This window comes from Ictalurus punctatus, chromosome 28 (genome assembly GCF_001660625.3).
Source record: "Ictalurus punctatus breed USDA103 chromosome 28, Coco_2.0, whole genome shotgun sequence".
NCBI lineage: Eukaryota > Metazoa > Chordata > Actinopteri > Siluriformes > Ictaluridae > Ictalurus > Ictalurus punctatus.
The window spans coordinates 12,942,202-12,960,307 of NC_030443.2; the positions used below are offsets into that span (position 1 = coordinate 12,942,202).

General features: G+C 37.8%; 1 long non-coding RNA gene across 1 annotated transcript in view; it reads left to right on the top strand.

The window, feature by feature from the left end:
- Nucleotides 1–18,106, top strand: part of LOC128629368 (uncharacterized) — a 65,769-nt gene that overhangs the window by 4,069 nt on the left and 43,594 nt on the right. The gene's annotated exons all lie outside the window — the stretch shown is intronic.

Consider the following 18,106-nt stretch of genomic DNA (forward strand, 5'->3'; position numbering starts at 1 on the left):
GCACTTTGCTTCTCTAGAACTCAATTAAAATATCTTTTATGGTAGGACTTCTTGTATTGTTCTCCACTCGATATATTGCTTTGCTTGTATTTCCTCATTTGTTAGTTGTTTTGGATAAAAGCGTCTGCTAAATGAATAAATGTAAACATAGTTAAATATAGATGGTTAATATGGACAAACTAACTAATATTAACTCTACATGTTTTTTTTTTTTTTTAATTAGATGTTGTTCATACCTTCTGGCTTGGCAAAGAAATCATCTCATTAATATGAGGTGCTTACTAAAGCATATTGAAACATTTTGCTGAGGTAGGGCCAAGGGCACTCATCCTTAAGTTCTACACTGCAGTCCAGTGAATTATCCAATATTAAATCCACACAAATAGCATTAACCTCATCGTGTAGCATGAGAATTTCACCACAGATGATGAATTGACATGATTCTTGAGGGTTTTTTTTCTGATGAACTTGGTGCTTTAGACTGAAATATCAGTAAAATATACAGGAGCCCATTCTATTGCTGTATAGGATATATTTATTAGCTGGATGAGAGAAGAGACCTCTGAGACCCATAAAGAGTCTAAATAAAAATGTAAGGTGTATAAAGGAAGGTTTTCTTTCTTCCAATTTTTTCACCCCTGCAAACTGCTGTACTATAATGGAGAGTCCAAAGACCAGAAAAATGAATTAAATTAAGCAGTGCAACCTAATATTTAAACATAATAGATGAAAAATGCATTAATTTCCAATACTAACTGAGTGCATGTGGTGTAAACCAATAGTTCCCAACCCGGATCCTGATGTTTTTCCTGCAATAACAAACCTGATCCGACTAATCAGCTAAATAACAGGTCCTTATTAACTCCCCAAAATGTGTAGGACTCATGGACTGTATTTGGGAAATACTATGTTTATTGCTGCCGTGCTAATTTCAATAACATTGTTGCTGTGTAATGCATATTTTTCATTTTAATAATTTTCTTTCTCGCACACATACTCTACTTCCATGTGCAGCTGTTTGCGCTGTCTGGTTTCTGCTATAGGCTCAGTCCCTACCATTCTGTAGTGCATGATGAGACAGGTTTGTGCACAAAGTTATTTATTTACACTTTATTTGTTCAGTAAAATGTAGTTCATTGTCCATTATTATCTGTGTTTCTTAGTCTGAATGCACTAAAAAGTATAGTAGCATGATGATGATGATGTTGTTTGAGACTTGTCTTTTTCATTTTGTTTCTCTGGCATCGTGATACCCAGGATGGCATGTGTGGCATGTCACCCATTTATGCTGTCAGCCAACTGTTTTCTGCTATTAAAGTATTATTTTTAGATCTCAAATCATGCACTTTGGATAATACACTTTAGGCTAGACAACTTGGGAAAACTGTAGACCTTGTGGTCTTTGTGGGGTGCTGGAAACACAACCAGTTCCCAAGTGGGGTGACAAAAAACCGATAAAGGTTCTTGGTCATAAGTTATACAATGCTAAATAAATAATTAAAACTCTCTGAATTCTCCCTCAGGCCAACACAATTTAATTTCCTATTAGTGTCAGCTGTAAAAACATTGTGGATGCTGACACAGAGACACTCTGCAGGAAAAAAGTGAGTTGGTTTACAAAATGTAACAGTCAACTTAATATATGATTAAATAAAGTGTAACTTTAGCTGTGTTATCTGCAGCATATAGCTAGGGCTCGTCCTTGGAGAATTTTTTTCTTACTATCACGTGAAACAACGTGTGACCTTTTTCCATACATTATTTCACAGCATTGCTGAGTTCTTTATTTGGTCAGTAGGTGTTGATTATCTTTCTATAACGTAGAGAATAGTGCTGGCTGTAGGCTGAATCCCTGGATTATATTAATAGTTATATTAATGTTTTTTACGTGCTCGGGAGACTCCTTGAGAGGCATTTTATGGTGCATCATTGCAACACATGAATTATGAAAGGATCACACGTGTAGTATACTCATGGTTCTGCACACAAGGTTCAGATCACTCAATTGGAGAGGACGTATGAAGTTTCATTTTTTATTATGCAGTCTGATGCAAAATGCATTGATCTTATAGGTGTGGCTTACAGTAAGGGGAGGAGCATTTTGTGGTATCATGTTGAAGCAAATTTTCATTAGACTTGCATGTTAGGCATGATGCTTTTTGGGCATGAGGCATGAAGACTTTATGATGTTATTCACCTGTGCTTCTGTTATTAAAAATAGTAAGCAGCAATAGCATTGGGCTTAGTGAAAACATCTTAATGTGAACCAGTCAACTACATCAGTGGCCTGACGTCGTCTATGAGGTCACTTGACATCCATGGAGTCATCATCGGCTCTAAATATTTAATAAGTGCCAACTAATAAAGATGTTTATGAATCCAAAGCAAAGGCTATAATCTGATTAGGTCAATAGATGATTGGAGTCAGGAAAGCCGCAGAAGGCAGGCAGACAGAAAGGGTGACCTTTTGTCCATTGACCTCAGAGTGACATATGTGTAATGCAGGATGCCATTTAGAAGACACTGCACATGCAATCTTACTGAATCAGCCTTATTAAAACCACATGCATACTGCAGATTCATCTTTAATTTCTCGGAACTACTGCATGAAGTGTTTCTTCTGATTCATGTTATCACTAATAATCGAGACAATCCAGTGTGCATTATAAAATCTGATTAAAACATGATGAATTTCAGTAGGAACTTTCCTTCTTTTGACATAGGACCTTAAGCGATTTCACTATTATACTTCTTTATATCACAATGTTGATAAACTCTCAATTCTTAAATTCTCAATGTCGATTAATTTTCTAGCAGCTCTGAAAATACTGACAGCTGTCATTCAAATAACTGGTTTATATTAAGAACATTAATTAGCAACGAGAGAAGTCTGCTTGTTGATATGGTGACGTTTTCTGTAAGGAGGCATTTTTATTTAATGCTTTATAACAGTCAGTGGATTTTTCAGCAGGGGACAGTCTTAAGGACTTTGTGCTTTCTGGTTTCTCGGTAAAATGAGAAGATGCATTTATTTTTCCCTTCAAGGGGGAGAAAAAGGAGAGGCTGGCGAGGTAATGACTGTAAAACAGCAGGGACCGACTTGTCTTGTGGACATTAGACAGCATTTAATATAACTATAAATGGTTAAAAAGGATAGCAAGTAATCATTGGCAAATTGCTGTAGTATAAGAGGAATAAAACACTTTATTTACTTTACAAATTCAGGGTGTAATAGGAGTAATTCTGCATCACATCAGGACGAGTCACACCACCCTGTCGTTAACAATAACCGCATACCTCATCTTGCTTTATTCCCTCGTTATTCTAACTTGCCTCTTTAAAAAAAAAACTCCACTTTGTTTGATCTTGTAATCACTGCTCTGTCCTAACAAATCCTTTTGTTGTTTTCACCTAGTGACATTTCAATGGAATACTTATGTAAAATGAAAAGCAAGGGCCCCAGAGACCAATGCTTAAATAAAACATTCATTCAGTCTTTACATGCATTATTGAGATGATAGAAGGAGGGAGAGAGTTAGATTCTTAGCCTCCAGCATTAATCATCCTTTAAAACCAAAGCAGATTGATCCTGGACTTATGGGGGCTTAAATCTATTGACATCCATGCAACCTATACACTGCTATTTTTGTTTTATTACCATCCTTGAACCCACAGGCAACTGACTTATTATTGTCAGAAATACACCACAGGAAGCACTGACACCTCATTAGAGTTACACATATTGTACATTCCCCTCTGAAACTATTGGAACAGCAAGGCCAGTTCATTTGCTTTTGCTGTAGGCTGAAGATATTTGGGTTTACCACAAGATGCAAACCACTCATCAGTAGTAAGAAACAGAAAGCCAGGTCAGAATTTGCAAAGAATGACAAAGATGAGCCACAATGGTTCTGGAACCAAGGTTAACCTCTACCATAGTGATGGAAGGTGTGGCGAAGGAATGGATCCGATCATGATCCAAAATATAGAAGCTCATCTATGAAACTAGGTGGAGGTAGTGTCATGGCTTGGGCTTGCATGGCTGCTTCTGGAACAGTCTCATTAATCTTTATTGATTATGTAACTCATAATGATAGCAGCAGAATGAATTCAGAAGTTTACAGGAACATTTTTCTCTGCCAGTTTACAGGGAAATGCATCCAAATTAATTGGGACTAATTTTATCATGCAGCAAGACAATGATCCAAAACACACTGCCAACTCAACAAAGGACTTTATCAGGGAGAAAAAGTGGAAGGTTTTAGACTGGTCAAGTCAACCACCAGACCTCAACCCAGCTGAGCATACATTTCACCTCCTGAAGAGGAGACTAAAGCGAGAAACCCCCTGAAACAAGCAAAGCCTGGTGATGTCAGTGAGTCACAGTTATTGCAAGCAAGGGATATGCAACCTAATATTAAGTGCTATTTATGGCAAGACTTACCCGTTACTATACTTTTGCTTGCCTAAAAATTGGGTCGTCTGATAAAACATAGAACCTTTTGTATGTTGTTTAACACATCTAGATGTAAATACCAGGAAATAAAAGCTGAAATCCGAAATTCTTTTGATCTCAAACCCAAACGTTTTTGGCCTATAGCAGAAACAAATGAATTGGCCTTGATGTGCCAATGGTTTCAGAGGGGACTGTATCTATTATAGCCGTTCTTGTACATTTCTTTCTTTACGATTAGAATCTTGGTGTGGTGTGCTAAAGATTTTCATATGTTCTTTTTCTTTTCTGTGTGTAATTAACACAATACTGGGAAGATGACCTTGGAACAGTAGGAAAAGTGAAAAGTCCAATGGCATTGCCTGTCAAGAGGAAAGAGAAACATATAATCAGTGTTCAGTGTGTCGCACAGCTTCCTGTTTCTTTTCATAGTTGGAGCAATTTGAAGGCAAACAAGAAACTCCTTATCACAAGTACAAGCAAAACACAATGCATGTATATGCAAACAAAAGGTCAAGATGCTCTTCCTGTCAATATTCTTTTCAGTATGTGAGGCTGACCATTATCAAATTGCAATGTTCCATGCGCTCTGGCTGAGGCATGGAGCAAATTTTATTTTAACAATAAAGCGACTCGAAATATAAAATTAAAGTATTGGCACCCCGGTCTTCATCAGGGTCACTTGCCACCAACAAATGTGTGTTAAATAGGAGCCTTGTGAAGGAGGCAAGTAGCAGCACATCAACGGACATTTTAATGTGAAGTAGCCTATAGGGCTGTTTTTTTTATTTTATGTCGATGGAAATTATCCATGAATTCCAAGCAGCCATGTATTAACCAATAGGTGTTTACATAGTGAGTACTCGAGTAATTTACCACTCACCCATACAACCTCCACCACTCCTGCTACATTTACATGTATAGTGTTGTACTGGGAAAGGAACACACACTCGCAGAACTGAAAAATACCAAACCTTTCCTTTCCACCACCCTGATCTCTAGCCAAAGGGTCAAAGGGTAACTCCAGCAGAGTAGTTGCAACCACAGGCCCAAATCATCCAAGCATATCAGCAACCTTATCGAGCCAGGCTGACAAGTGAGGCTCCAGCTGGTGCCAGATTGCTTGTGTGGGTGTAGACGTGACCATGCCAGAGCATGCTGGCTTTCGCAGCATGGCATCACCAGCTAAGCTGGCATGTAGATTGTGAGTGGGTTGGATTTCCTCACTCTATTGTATTACATAATTTTGAACACCTGGCTAGATGACACCGCTTTTTCTAGTGAATCAAAATACAGAAGTATAGTATTAGCAATCTAGGGCTAGTATCACAGTTATGTTTAATATTAATCGTACCTGACATATATATATATATATATATATATACTCTAAAGATTGCTTCTCGTCACATAATGTAAGTAAATGGAAATTAACATGGTAACACTCTCAGAAAATACTGAACTGTGCCTTGTTGCTGGGGTGATAGCTTGAAGGGTACATCTTCTGTAACTTTAGTGTGTAACTTTTTAGTGTACAACACCAATTCCAGAAAAGCTGGGACCCTGTGAAAAAATGTAAATAAGAACAGAATGCAATGATTTGTAAATCTCATAAACCCATATTTCATTCACAATAGAACAGAGAAAACATAAAATGTTTAAACTGAGTAAATGTACCATTTTATAAAAAAAAAAGGAAAAAAAAAGAAGGTAATTTTGAATCTGATGGCCGCAACACGTCTCAAAAAAGTTGGGATGAGGCAACAAAAGGCTGGAAATGTAAGTGTTACTAAAATGAAACAGCTAGAGGAGCATTTTGCAACTAATTAGGGTAACTGGCAACAGGTCAGTAACCTGATTGGGTATAAAAAGAGTATCTTAGCAAAGCAGACTCTCTCAGAAGTAAAGATGGGATGGAATCTGGATGGAAGCATATGTTGCTCTAAAACCTGTATATACCTTTCAGCATTGATGATGATGCCTTTAAAAAATAAATCAAATAAATAAAGTTCTAGAAATAAATGCTGCAAAAAATGCAGGTGGAAGTTCATGGAACAACAACTAATCGTACTCGCAGACTAAAAATAAGGAAGGTACGAGAGAAGCCAGCAGTCTCTGATGTCAATGACAGCAGAACTGCACTGCAATCACCTCTGTTCCTACATCCTACATAGTTCTTCTCTGCTAAAGAAAGAAGCACAGAGATGTGCATCTAAAATTTTCACATTCTTTGGCAATAAGTCAGCTCATAAGCTTTTGAGAAAGAAGGGAAAGAACACCATACCCACCGTGAAGTACGGAGGTGGAAGCTTCTCTTTAAACAGTACTGGCGGAAATTCACAAAGGCTATGGAATAAAAGTATGATTTAAAAATTGGCACAGTAGAAGCATGTCTGATGTCTACCGGTAAATTCGGTTACTGTCTGTGTAGAGTTCTCTTTGTCTCTATGTGGTTGTCCTTTACAATGACTGTTTTACTCCCACTTTTCAAAAACATGCTAGGATTGGCAATGCTGAATTTGCCCTAGGTGTGAATGTCTGTGAATATGTGCGTATTGTGCCTTGTGAACGATTTGCATCTAAGGGTATTCCTGACTATGTTCCTGGGATAGGCTCCGGATCCACAACAACATTGACTAAAGATCCTTACAATATTTCGGATTTTGTATGTTGTTTTTTTTTTTTTCCAAACAGAGGTTCCTTATTTCTGGCTTTATTTTTACAGATTGAAACACATTGAAGCATCTAAGCATATCCCCGTATGACTTTCTTTTCCTCTCATTTCCACTTTTCACTCTCTCTCCATTACTGCTTATAGATGTGGAAAAAGGCAGGGATATGACATCAACCACCAGATGTTTGGTATGCACCATGATGCCTTGTAGGTGTCCAGCTGCTGTGCAGAGACTGCAGATTGATTTATGTCTTCATTCATGAGCTTTGCACCATGTTAGCGGGAGCAGGAGATGCACAGCCTTCCCTCTGCTCGAGACAAACGCAGAGGAGCAGTGAAGGCATTTAGAGTAGAAAGATGAAGCACACTCACAACCACAAGCACATTAATACACCACCTGAGCCACCTGTCTTTTCTTCTGAGACTTCAGGAGCTAATACCAGATGCATTAAAGATGCAGAAAGGTCAACATGAAAATCATTTCACTCCAATCCAGAGCAATGTGTTTCTTGCTTTGAATTACCCAAAAGAGATATTTGGCTCTGAGAGATGTGCGGTGTTGGAGTGTGTAAGAGTGTGGGTGTGAAGAGGGCATCATTATGCTAGATTTCTCTCTTCATTTCCATTAACCCGAGCACCATTACTATTCATTTCTCACTTCATTAGCTAGATGTTATCATTATTTCTCTATCCCACAGGAGATTTCCCTCTATTAAAACTCTCCAAAATGCAGACGACAGAAGTTCTTCATGAGCAGCCTGTTTTATCATTCGGGGAATGTTCCTCAGAGTGATTTTTCATGATGTCGCTGTAAAGGTCTAAATGTAGCTACTTGAATGATTTATGTGCTTAAATTATTAATACTCATTAATTATTGCCTTACACGCTAAACTATAAGCTGTGTCATGAGGAATAATATTAATAATTGAAACTGCTTCAGTAAACGCAAAGGTAAAAAGATACCGGTAACAGCTAAGACATGCTAACCAATGTGTTTGTTAGATATCATGGATTAAATATTTTTAAAATCAAGTTTTACAGGTTTTTACAGGGCAGCTGTGGGTCAGGTGGTAGAGCAGGTTGTCCACTAATCGTAGGGTTGGCGGTTCGAATCCCAGCCCACATGATCCACATAACAAAGTGTCCTTGGGCAAGACACTGAACCTCAAGTTGCTCCCAATGGCACCATACATGGCATGGCATGTCTGCTACGATTGGTGTGTGTGTGTGTGAATGGGTGAATGAGACACAGTGTAAAGCACTTTGGATAAAAGTGCTATATAAGTGCAGACCATTTATATTAAGGTTTGCGTCTGTGTAGCATACAGTGGTGCTTGAAAGTTTGTGAACCCTTTAGAATTTTCTGTATTTCTGCCTAAATATGACTAGGTACAACATCAGATGTTCACACAAGTCTTCAAGGTATTTAAAGAGAATGAGTATATAAACAAATGAGACAAAAACATTCACTTATTTATTGAGGAAGATAATCCAATATTACATATCTGTGAGTGGCAAAAGTGTGTGAAGCTTTGCTTTCAGTATCTGGTGTAACACCCGTGTGCAGCAATAACTTTAACTAAATGTTTCCAGTAAGTGTTGATCAGTCCTGCACATCGGCTTGGAGAAATTTGAGCCCATTCCTCAGTATAGAACACCTTCAACTCTGGGATGTTGGTGTGTTTCCTGACATGAACTGCTTGCTTCAGGTCCTTCCACAACATTTCTATTGGATTAAGGTCAGGATTTGGCCATTCCAAAACATTACCTTTCTTCTTCTTTTTTTTTTTAACCATTCTTTGGTAGAATGACTTGTGCGCTTAGAGTCGTTATCTTGGTGCATGACCCACTTTCCCTTGAGATTCAGTTCACGAACAGATGTCCCGACATTTTCTTTTCAAATTTGCTGGTATAATTCAGATTTCATTGTTCCATCAATGACTGCAAACCATCCAGGCTCTGATGCAGCAAAACCGGCCCAAACCATGATACTACCACCTCCATGTTTCACAGATGGGATAAGTTTCTTATGCTGGAATGCAGTGTTTTCCTTTCTCCAAACATAACACTTCTCATTTAAACCAAAAAGTTATATTTTGGTCTCCTCTGTCCACAAAACATTTTTCCAGTAGCTTTCTTGTCCACACGGTCATTAGTAAACTGCAGAAGGACAGCAATATATTTTTTGGAGAGGTCTCCTTTGTAACCCTTCTATGCACAACATTGTTGTTCAGTGTTCTCCTGATGGTGGGCTCATGAACATTAACATTAGCCAGTGAGTCGGCCACTCCTGGGGGGAGGGTAACAATGGTCTTGAATTTCCTACATTGTACAAAATCTGTCTGACTGTGGATTGGTGGAGTCCAAACTCTTTAGCGATTGGTTTTGTAAACCTTTCCAGCCTGATGAGCATCAACAACTCTTTATCTGAGGTCCTCAGAAATCTCCATTATTCATACTGTGATACATTTCCACAAACATATGTTGTGAAGATCAGATTTTGATAGATCCCTGTCCTTTAAATACAAGTAATAAAATAAAAATCACCTGATTGTCATCCCATTGATTGAGAACACCTGACTCTAATTTCACCTTCAAATTAACTGCTAATCCTAGTGGTTCACATATTTTTGCCACTCACAGATATGTAATATTGGATTATTTTCCTCAATAAATAAATGACCAAGTATAATATTTTTCTATCATTTATTTAATTGGGGTCTCTGTGTCTACTTTTATGAACTGTGTGAAATCTGATGGTGTTTTAGGTCCTATTTATGCAGATATATAGAAAATTCTAAAGGGTTCACAAACCTTCAAGCACCAACTCATCAAATAATTACAAAAACCCTAATAAGGCGTAAGGCCGCAGTGATATATAGTATTATAGATTTAGTATTTTTCTTCAAACAAAAATTTTCTCTTGTGTTTTTGTTCGTGTGTGACCTGTAGGACCTTATTTATAGCAGCTAATTCCCGTCTCTATGAGTCAGTCAATTTGCTGAGTGTGGTAATTCATTACCATTCTTAAACATTTTATTGACTTCTTCAAGGGCTCTTTGTGTTAATTGGATAAAATAAGGGTCCTTCCAGCAAGGGTTCTACTTGGAACCCTTTCTGTTAGAGAAACACTTTGTCGTAGTGTTAAGGCTAGTTCACACTGCACGACTTTCAATGTCAGCAGATCGCTGTGCTGTCTTGTAATCGGGAGTCTTGAAGTCATTGTGTTGTCCACACTACGTGATTGCTAAGCGAAAGGGGGTCACATACTACACGATCTGACAATGACTCTGTCACCCGACGTTTTGTCTCAAAAACACAGGCGAGAAGTGACATGGATATATGATGCGAAAACCACTCGTGAAACACGAGTTGTTTATTTGAAGATGGATGTATGACAGAAACAAGCGGTGTGAGCTTTTTGCTTGATGATTTGTACTGAAGAAATCCCCAAAAGGAAAAGACAAATAAAGTGGGTTAGCACACACGGGCAGCAGGGATTGTGTGTGCTACAGAGAGAGTTGGAGGTGAGTAATAAAGCCTTTGTAATGACAAGCCTGTTCATATGGTTCTTATGGATTGAATCTTTGAATGTTAAAAACTTGTACAGCTTCTCCCCTTTATGATTCTGCCATTGGTTTCATGGGTTTCTCTTCTTCACGGTGACCTCATCCCATGCCTTGCTTTCTCCTTGGCTCTAGTCACCGCAATTACTGCCAGTGAAGACACTTTTCACACCACAGCATGTGGAGTCCCTCGATAGCTCCAGATAGTTAGCATGCCAAATATCTGTCTGGTGTCGGTGATGCCTTGGCGATGTGTCTGCGAGCCTCTTTGATGCACCGCTGAGTAGTTCACATACAACAACCTGCTGCCAATTGCGTCCGATCAAAGGGTTTTTGTCAGTGAGCTCGGTGACTTGCAAATCAGGCTTAAATTCGTGTAGTGTGAACTACGCTTTACATAGAACCATTTAAGGTTCCCCAGGAAGGAACACTCAAACAACCCTTAAGTGCATTATGTTTTGTGCATAATGATGTAACTGTGCATAACTGTCTGATTTATCTGTTCTTATTAGTTACACAGCTATATTTAAATAGTATATGGGTGAGGTAGCTTATTTATTTATTTAGAAGTGAAGTGACACATGCTCCTGAGTGACCCAACAGAAAAGCATTTGCCCTATCATTGGGAGATTGCAAGTTTGAATCCACAGTCATCTGTGGCGTCCAAGAGAACAATAGTGAACGTAAGTATTGAGTGCATCAACATTTTTTTCAATAAATATATTTCCATTCAGGCTATTCACTTGAAATTTTCACCAGACTTTGGTATTAACTCAAGAAATCCGCAAGTATAAAGAATTCACGTGAATGTGTGTAGTAAAGTGGAATGACACAGGAAAAAAGTATTGAACACGCTAACTGTAATTTATTTAATACTTAGTGGAGAAGCCTTTGTTTGTAAGGACAGCTTCAAGACGCTTCCTGTAGGAAGAATCCCATTCCAAGTTTAGACCTCCATTCTTCTTCTCCCCTCCACTAATTCACATGCCAGGCTTTCCCTATCAAAAAGACTGTTGGGTAGATTATGCAAATCTTTCTACACAGATGATCAAAAGAAGAAAAAAAACGGAGCGAGGGAAGCATTCATATCACAGCATCGCCTCTGCAGGAATGAGAGAGGGAGATGCCTCATGCTCTCCTTTAGCTTTTCATCCTTTGAGAAAGAGGTGGTGAAGAGAAATGGGGGTGATATATGATGAACACAAAAACAGAGACATTTAATGGAGTATATATTGGAGAAGGAAAGGTGTGCGAGAGAGATAGAGAGAGAGGGGTTCATTCTCTGAAATGGAGAAGAAAAAAAACAAAACACATCCCTTGCACTCTTCCTCTCTTCCCATATGGAACAGCAGATGATGAATTATTCACGGTGTCTTGGTGATGAATAATGAATGTGTGTGTGATTAGGAGTGATGCTAATTAGTGTCATCATTATTTGACACCTTTACTCTGGATGAAAAGGCGATATGTGCAAGGCCTGAGGGAAACCCTGAGATTAAAACATGCTGCTGAGTTTCACTTTGGCAGCTGACACAGAACAATTGAGATATTGTCTTCCTTAGATGTCGTATCCCCTTCCTGCTTAGTGCTCAGACAGGGTGTCTTATGTAAAAAGCTGCAGAAGTGTGTGTGGAGTGTTTATAGTGGTCAGACATCAGGGTTCAGTGTATGGATCAGAGGTTGTGTATAAAATACAAAAAAAGATATCTAAATAATAAATACATCTAGAATTGAGGAAAATATATGAATTAGTAAAATTGTATGCTTATAATTTTGATTATAAAACGGTTCTAGACATTTTTATTAGTTAGTATTTTTTGGTAAATTTTCAGATTTCTTTTAATTTACTTTATTTCTTGAAAGAAGATAAATGTCACTTCATAATACTGCATATTCCACAGTGTTGTTGAATTCTCAAATCTGATTGGTCAGAAAGTGTTGATTAATTCTCTGTAAAATCAGCTCTGTCTATATTGCAGCTTGTAATTTTAAATCACAGGTTTATATTAATCAGTCCTTACAGGATTTCGCTGTGGTGGCTCATGCATTGATGTTTTTGTGTGTTGACATGGGGCTAATGAGCGTGAATCTTGGTGGGAATGTGTGTGAAGAGATTCTTCCTCCACAAAGTGACACGATAAACATTCAACAAATCAGGGGTGTGTGGGAGAAGTGTGCTAATGTCCAGCAGTCCAGTGGAACACAAACAACAGCATGATGAAAAAAAGAACGAGCAATTAGTGGTGAACTGCAGTGTGTGTAGGCTGTAACACAGCACTGGGTGAGAGAGAGAGAGAGACAGAGAGAGAGAGAGACATTTAAAGTTTAGCTAAACTGTTTAGCTAAATTTTGGTTTGGAGGATTTGAAGGTCATTGGAGGATTCTTAGACTCCTAAAACTGCTATACCTTTGCTGATAGGGGAACGCTCTGAACTTTTAAGGGTTCCCCCAGAAGGAAAACCAATGTAGTGAAAGTGATGGCTGGAAATCTTACACTCTTAAGTTTTATGTGTAGAACCTTGTACCCAAGCGTTTTTAATTGTTTTAGGAAGCAAAAAACCCTTAACATTCCAAAGAATCCCTGAAGAGCCTGTAAAGGAAATGTTTAAAAGCAGTAAGTGCTTATAGTGGAGAAAGATCATAATGTATGCTATAGAAATAGCATAATTTCAGCTGCATTAGGATTTATACAGCATTGTTTTTAAGGAATGAATAGATTCATTCAATTGTAAGGACCTCAGATAATTTCCTGCCCCTATAGCATGAACTCACTTAATTCCCACAATCCATCAGTGATGTTCTTTAAGTCTGACATTGCAGTGTGTATTAATACCATCTCTCTCATACAGTACAATAACCCTCTAATGTGTGTATTTACTAAATACACACACAGCTATTATAAATCCACTACTTTTTCATTCTTTATACATAGGGTGTGTGTTTATTTGTGGGGTTAGGGGTGCGACCTTTAAAGAGGTGTATGGCAAAAATAGAAAGCCAGGAGGAGCAGCAGAGAGCATTATCACATACTGAGCAGCAGTATTTGCCTTTTTGCACTCATCTGGGGACAGCTTCTCATACTGACTCTTACTTTCAAACACACTACATCCCAGATTAACAAGGATTGCATTTTATAATGGCTACAGGTAACAGAAACATTGTCTATTTCTATACACTGAATAAATTTAGAGTATATAAAACATATCTGTGCTGGGCTGAGAGTTTAAACCCAGGGACTTACAGAGAGCCACTGCTGGGCCCTTTAGGTAGACTCTTAAACACCAACAGCTATATCTTGTCTTAGCCTCCAAAAGAGGTTCTTCTTGGAAATGTTTTTGGATTGGAATTCCTCTGGTTAGGCAAAAATAAGCCTTTAGGGAGCTATATGGAAGCTGCTGTTGTATGGGTACACTTAAGTCACTAAAAGCATGTGCTGAATGAATATGTAAATATGAATACGTTTATATGCTCAATGCAAAATCAGTTCTAGTTTCTTAAAAATACTGGGGTCATTTTCTAGACATTGATTATTCATTTATTCATTCATTCATTTTCAGTAACCGCTTTATCTTGGTCAGGTTTTGCGGTGGATCGAGAGCCTATCCCAAAAACACTGAACCCGAGATGTGAATACACCCTGGATGGGATGCCAGTTCATTGCAGGACACCATTTTGTATGGCAGTCCAAAATCCATGGCACGTCTTTGGGAGGTGGGAGGAAACCAGAGACGCCAGAGGAAACCATTGTGGACATGGAGAGAATGTGAAATTCATGTGTAGAACTGGGAGTTAGCTAGATAATATAAACGTTTGAATTGCCAATAAATATTATTGGTCTGGGTAACCTGATCAGAGCTTTGTAGGGTTTTTGGTACCCCAGACCTAGCAAGACGGAGCAAAATACTTCTTGTTTATCAGAAAAGTAGCTTCAGGAGAAGTGTTTCATTGAGCTTCCACATAATTCGGTGTTGCAGCAGAGTCCTCATTTCGAAGAAATGTTTGTCTATTGGGGAAGCTGAAGTGCTTTTCTCTAAATAGATGAGATGGTACGTTCAAAGGCCACTTTATCTGAGTACTTTCTTTCATCTTGCATAGACATGTGGAGTCCTGCTCTTTTGATCCAAACTCCACAGGCCTGATCAGCTGCACAAACACCCCACACTTCCATTCACAGGGCCTTAGATTCCAGCTGTGAAGCATAATAGTATTCTCATTCCAAACCCTGAAGATCATGCGCTTTCCTTTTTAGTGCAGCACTTGTTAGGAATGTGCATATTCTAATCTAAGCCATTTATTTGCTTATCGAGCTGCCTAAGAAAGATATGAGGAAACACTTAACACTTTTGTTCTTTTCTTTGTCTAGTCATTCTTCTTGTACCTCTGTATTTCTCCTTTCCTTCTTCCTCTTTTTCCTTTTGCAATGAGTCATGCGATTGCCAAAACTAGCTTGAAGCCTCAGAATGATTTCTTCAAATCCTATTATTAGAAGACTTATCGTAATTCTAGTTTTTAGAAGTATGGACATGTGACTCTTTTACTACTAAACTGGAAATTGAACAGCAGTTTTCAGTTGAGTGGTCAAGTTCAGATGACCCCTTGCACTCCTAAGAGCTATTGGCACATCCGGTTTTTCGCTCCTTATTCTCATATACAGTGCATCCGGAAAGTATTCACCGTGCTTCACTTTTCCCACATTTTGTGATGTTACAGCCTTATTCCAAAATGGATTCAATTCATTATTTTCCTCAAAATTCTACAAACAATACCCCATAATGGCAACGTGAAAGAAGTCTGTTTGAAATCTTTGCAAATTTATTAAAAATAAAAAATAAAAAAGCACAGGGATTCTTGGAATAAGGCTGTAACATAACAAAATGTGGAAAAAGTGAAGCGCTGTGAATCCTTTCCGGATGCACTGTATATAATTTCCTATTAGTTGCACTGTAGTTGCATTAAATTCATTTAAAAAATATTAGGTCAACATCATTATGTTACACTGGGATCTCTCTCCTTAATTAATATCATAGGCACCTGACTGGATTTTCTGGGTGGCCAATTAGGATTATTTGAAAAAACTAGCATTTTTCTTGTAGTGCACTCAGGCCAGTAGTGCCCTCTCTCTTAAACCAGAAAAAACATTCACTCAAACTGTGCACTCTTACAGATTGCACATTTGCTGGTTATTACAATAGGATATAGCATAAAAGCATGTGAATAAAAAAAAAGGTTCACAAAAATTTAATATGCTTTGGGGGGGGGGGAGCAAAGATTCAAATTAAAATATGATGGTAGCCTATTTTATATATTGAGAATACTATATATTGAGGTTGAATTCCATATTAATCCTAGCTGTGATAATTATGTGCAAATTTGGATCAGTTTGCCAATTTGGAATCTGCCCACCTTTACAGGCTTTTTCAGTGAACTGTGAGTACTCCCCGCCAACTTATGCAGTGAGCACATAGTATTCACATGCTCGTGTCAACAAATTGGATATAGCAAAAAAATAAATACATAAATAATTTAAAAAAACATTCAGGAATCACTGGAATCATGAATAATTCAGACACCTCTGTTTTTGCCTAACTAAACTACTACTATATTAAGACAAGGGACATCTTTAACTGTAAAATAAATAAATAAATAAATTCTTACTTTGGTAATGCTGGGTTGTGAATTTTACACAACTGTAACAAAATTAAAATATTATGTATTCCTTGGCTACACATCACAATCCCCTGGGGGTCCCTGGACCTCACTTTGAGAGCCATGGCATAATGGCTTTATATCCCAAATCTTCAAACCAATAGTTTTTTAATGGAAGGAGCTAGACTATCTTTCAATGAAAAATGTTTGTCAATGTAATGAGACATTTAGTTGGGAAATTTAGTGTAATGTGACTTTAGAACTCATTCTAGATCCATAATATGGACCACTTTTACCCACTGATTGCACCTCAGGAACACAAAAAACCTTCCTGTACCTCTACGTTTTATTTCCTGGTATTTAAATATTTTACACAGTCTTATACAGAGTCCTCAGTATGAAGAGATATTTATCTTTCTTTAAGTGTAAAATGAATATAGACCCTTTCAGTGGGTCAGACATCAGGGCAATTATACATAACCCTGCATAAACATGTAGTGAATGGGTAGAGTCTTAAGAAGCAAATTTGCTAGGTGGTCACCTATTCTGGGTACTGTGGTTAGATTTTTGGAGTTTTGTTTTGTAAAATAAGATTAAATACTTGGAATTAATTCAAGGTCTGTAGAAATCTCTCACATTAAACAGAAGGCCACAAAGCAATTTTCACTTCCTGGACCCTGAACAACATGTCTGTTTCCTCACTTTTCTGCCCTCTGGATGAGCACAGGCAGATTGTGACTTCCTCTTACTGTAAGGAAATATGGGGCTGTTGGGGCAGGTGGTAGATTGGACATGGGGTGGACTTTGTTGTACTTGCCAACAGGAGGAGATGAGTATTTCGATGAACCAAAAATTCCAGGATACTGTTTATTAAGTTGTTAATGATTTTTTTTAACGACCTTTTTAAGAACATGAAAGAGGGTTTGATTATAACTAACCCTCCATGTGCAGCATAGCTCTTATGTAGGTAGTTATAGTAATTACTTTCTATTGTGTCCAGGGTTTCCGGATTTTTCTCTGATTAAAAGCAGAGCAAAGGTTAGCTAACCATATTCTCAAACAATAGGACAATAAAGCCCAGATTGATTTTCATCACATACTAGAAAGTACAGTGGAAAAAAATAGGGTTTTATGCAGTACATAAATAGCATTTTAGCTTTTTAGTTTCTTTACACACCCAGAGTCACTGTTACTGTTGCTGCTTCTGCTAAAATCAGCCACCATGTTGAATACTTTACATAATTTTTTTTATGCTTACAGATTTGCTCACTTGGGGTTGGTATGATGCAGTTGGCATTCCTTCTGTTAGAACACACAGTGCCTGGAGGGAATGAACACTGCGAATATACCCTGCTAGTAGGATTGCTAACTTATATACTAATGATTACTGTTGTTTGCTAGTGAGCAAAACTATTACTACTAATAGTTACATACTAATAGATAAATTCAAATAAAACTCCAAAGTGCTTGCTGTAAATATAAATGTGATGGTTAAATGAAATACAATTGATTTTTTTTTTTCTTCAAAAGTCCTCGCTTAGTTCGCATAAGGCTTGGCGCTGACATAAGCACATTTTTCTTGTACAGAAGAAAGAAAGGAAACACATAAAAGCACCACAACAACATTTAATGCACCAGGACACAAGGATTTTAATAAAACTGATCCAAACTGCCTCATTTGTTGCTCTATATGTTATTGCCAGCTTAATTGTATATCCGTTTAACCAAACTAAAACCTGGCTTGGAAGAAGCAAGAATGCTATACGTAGC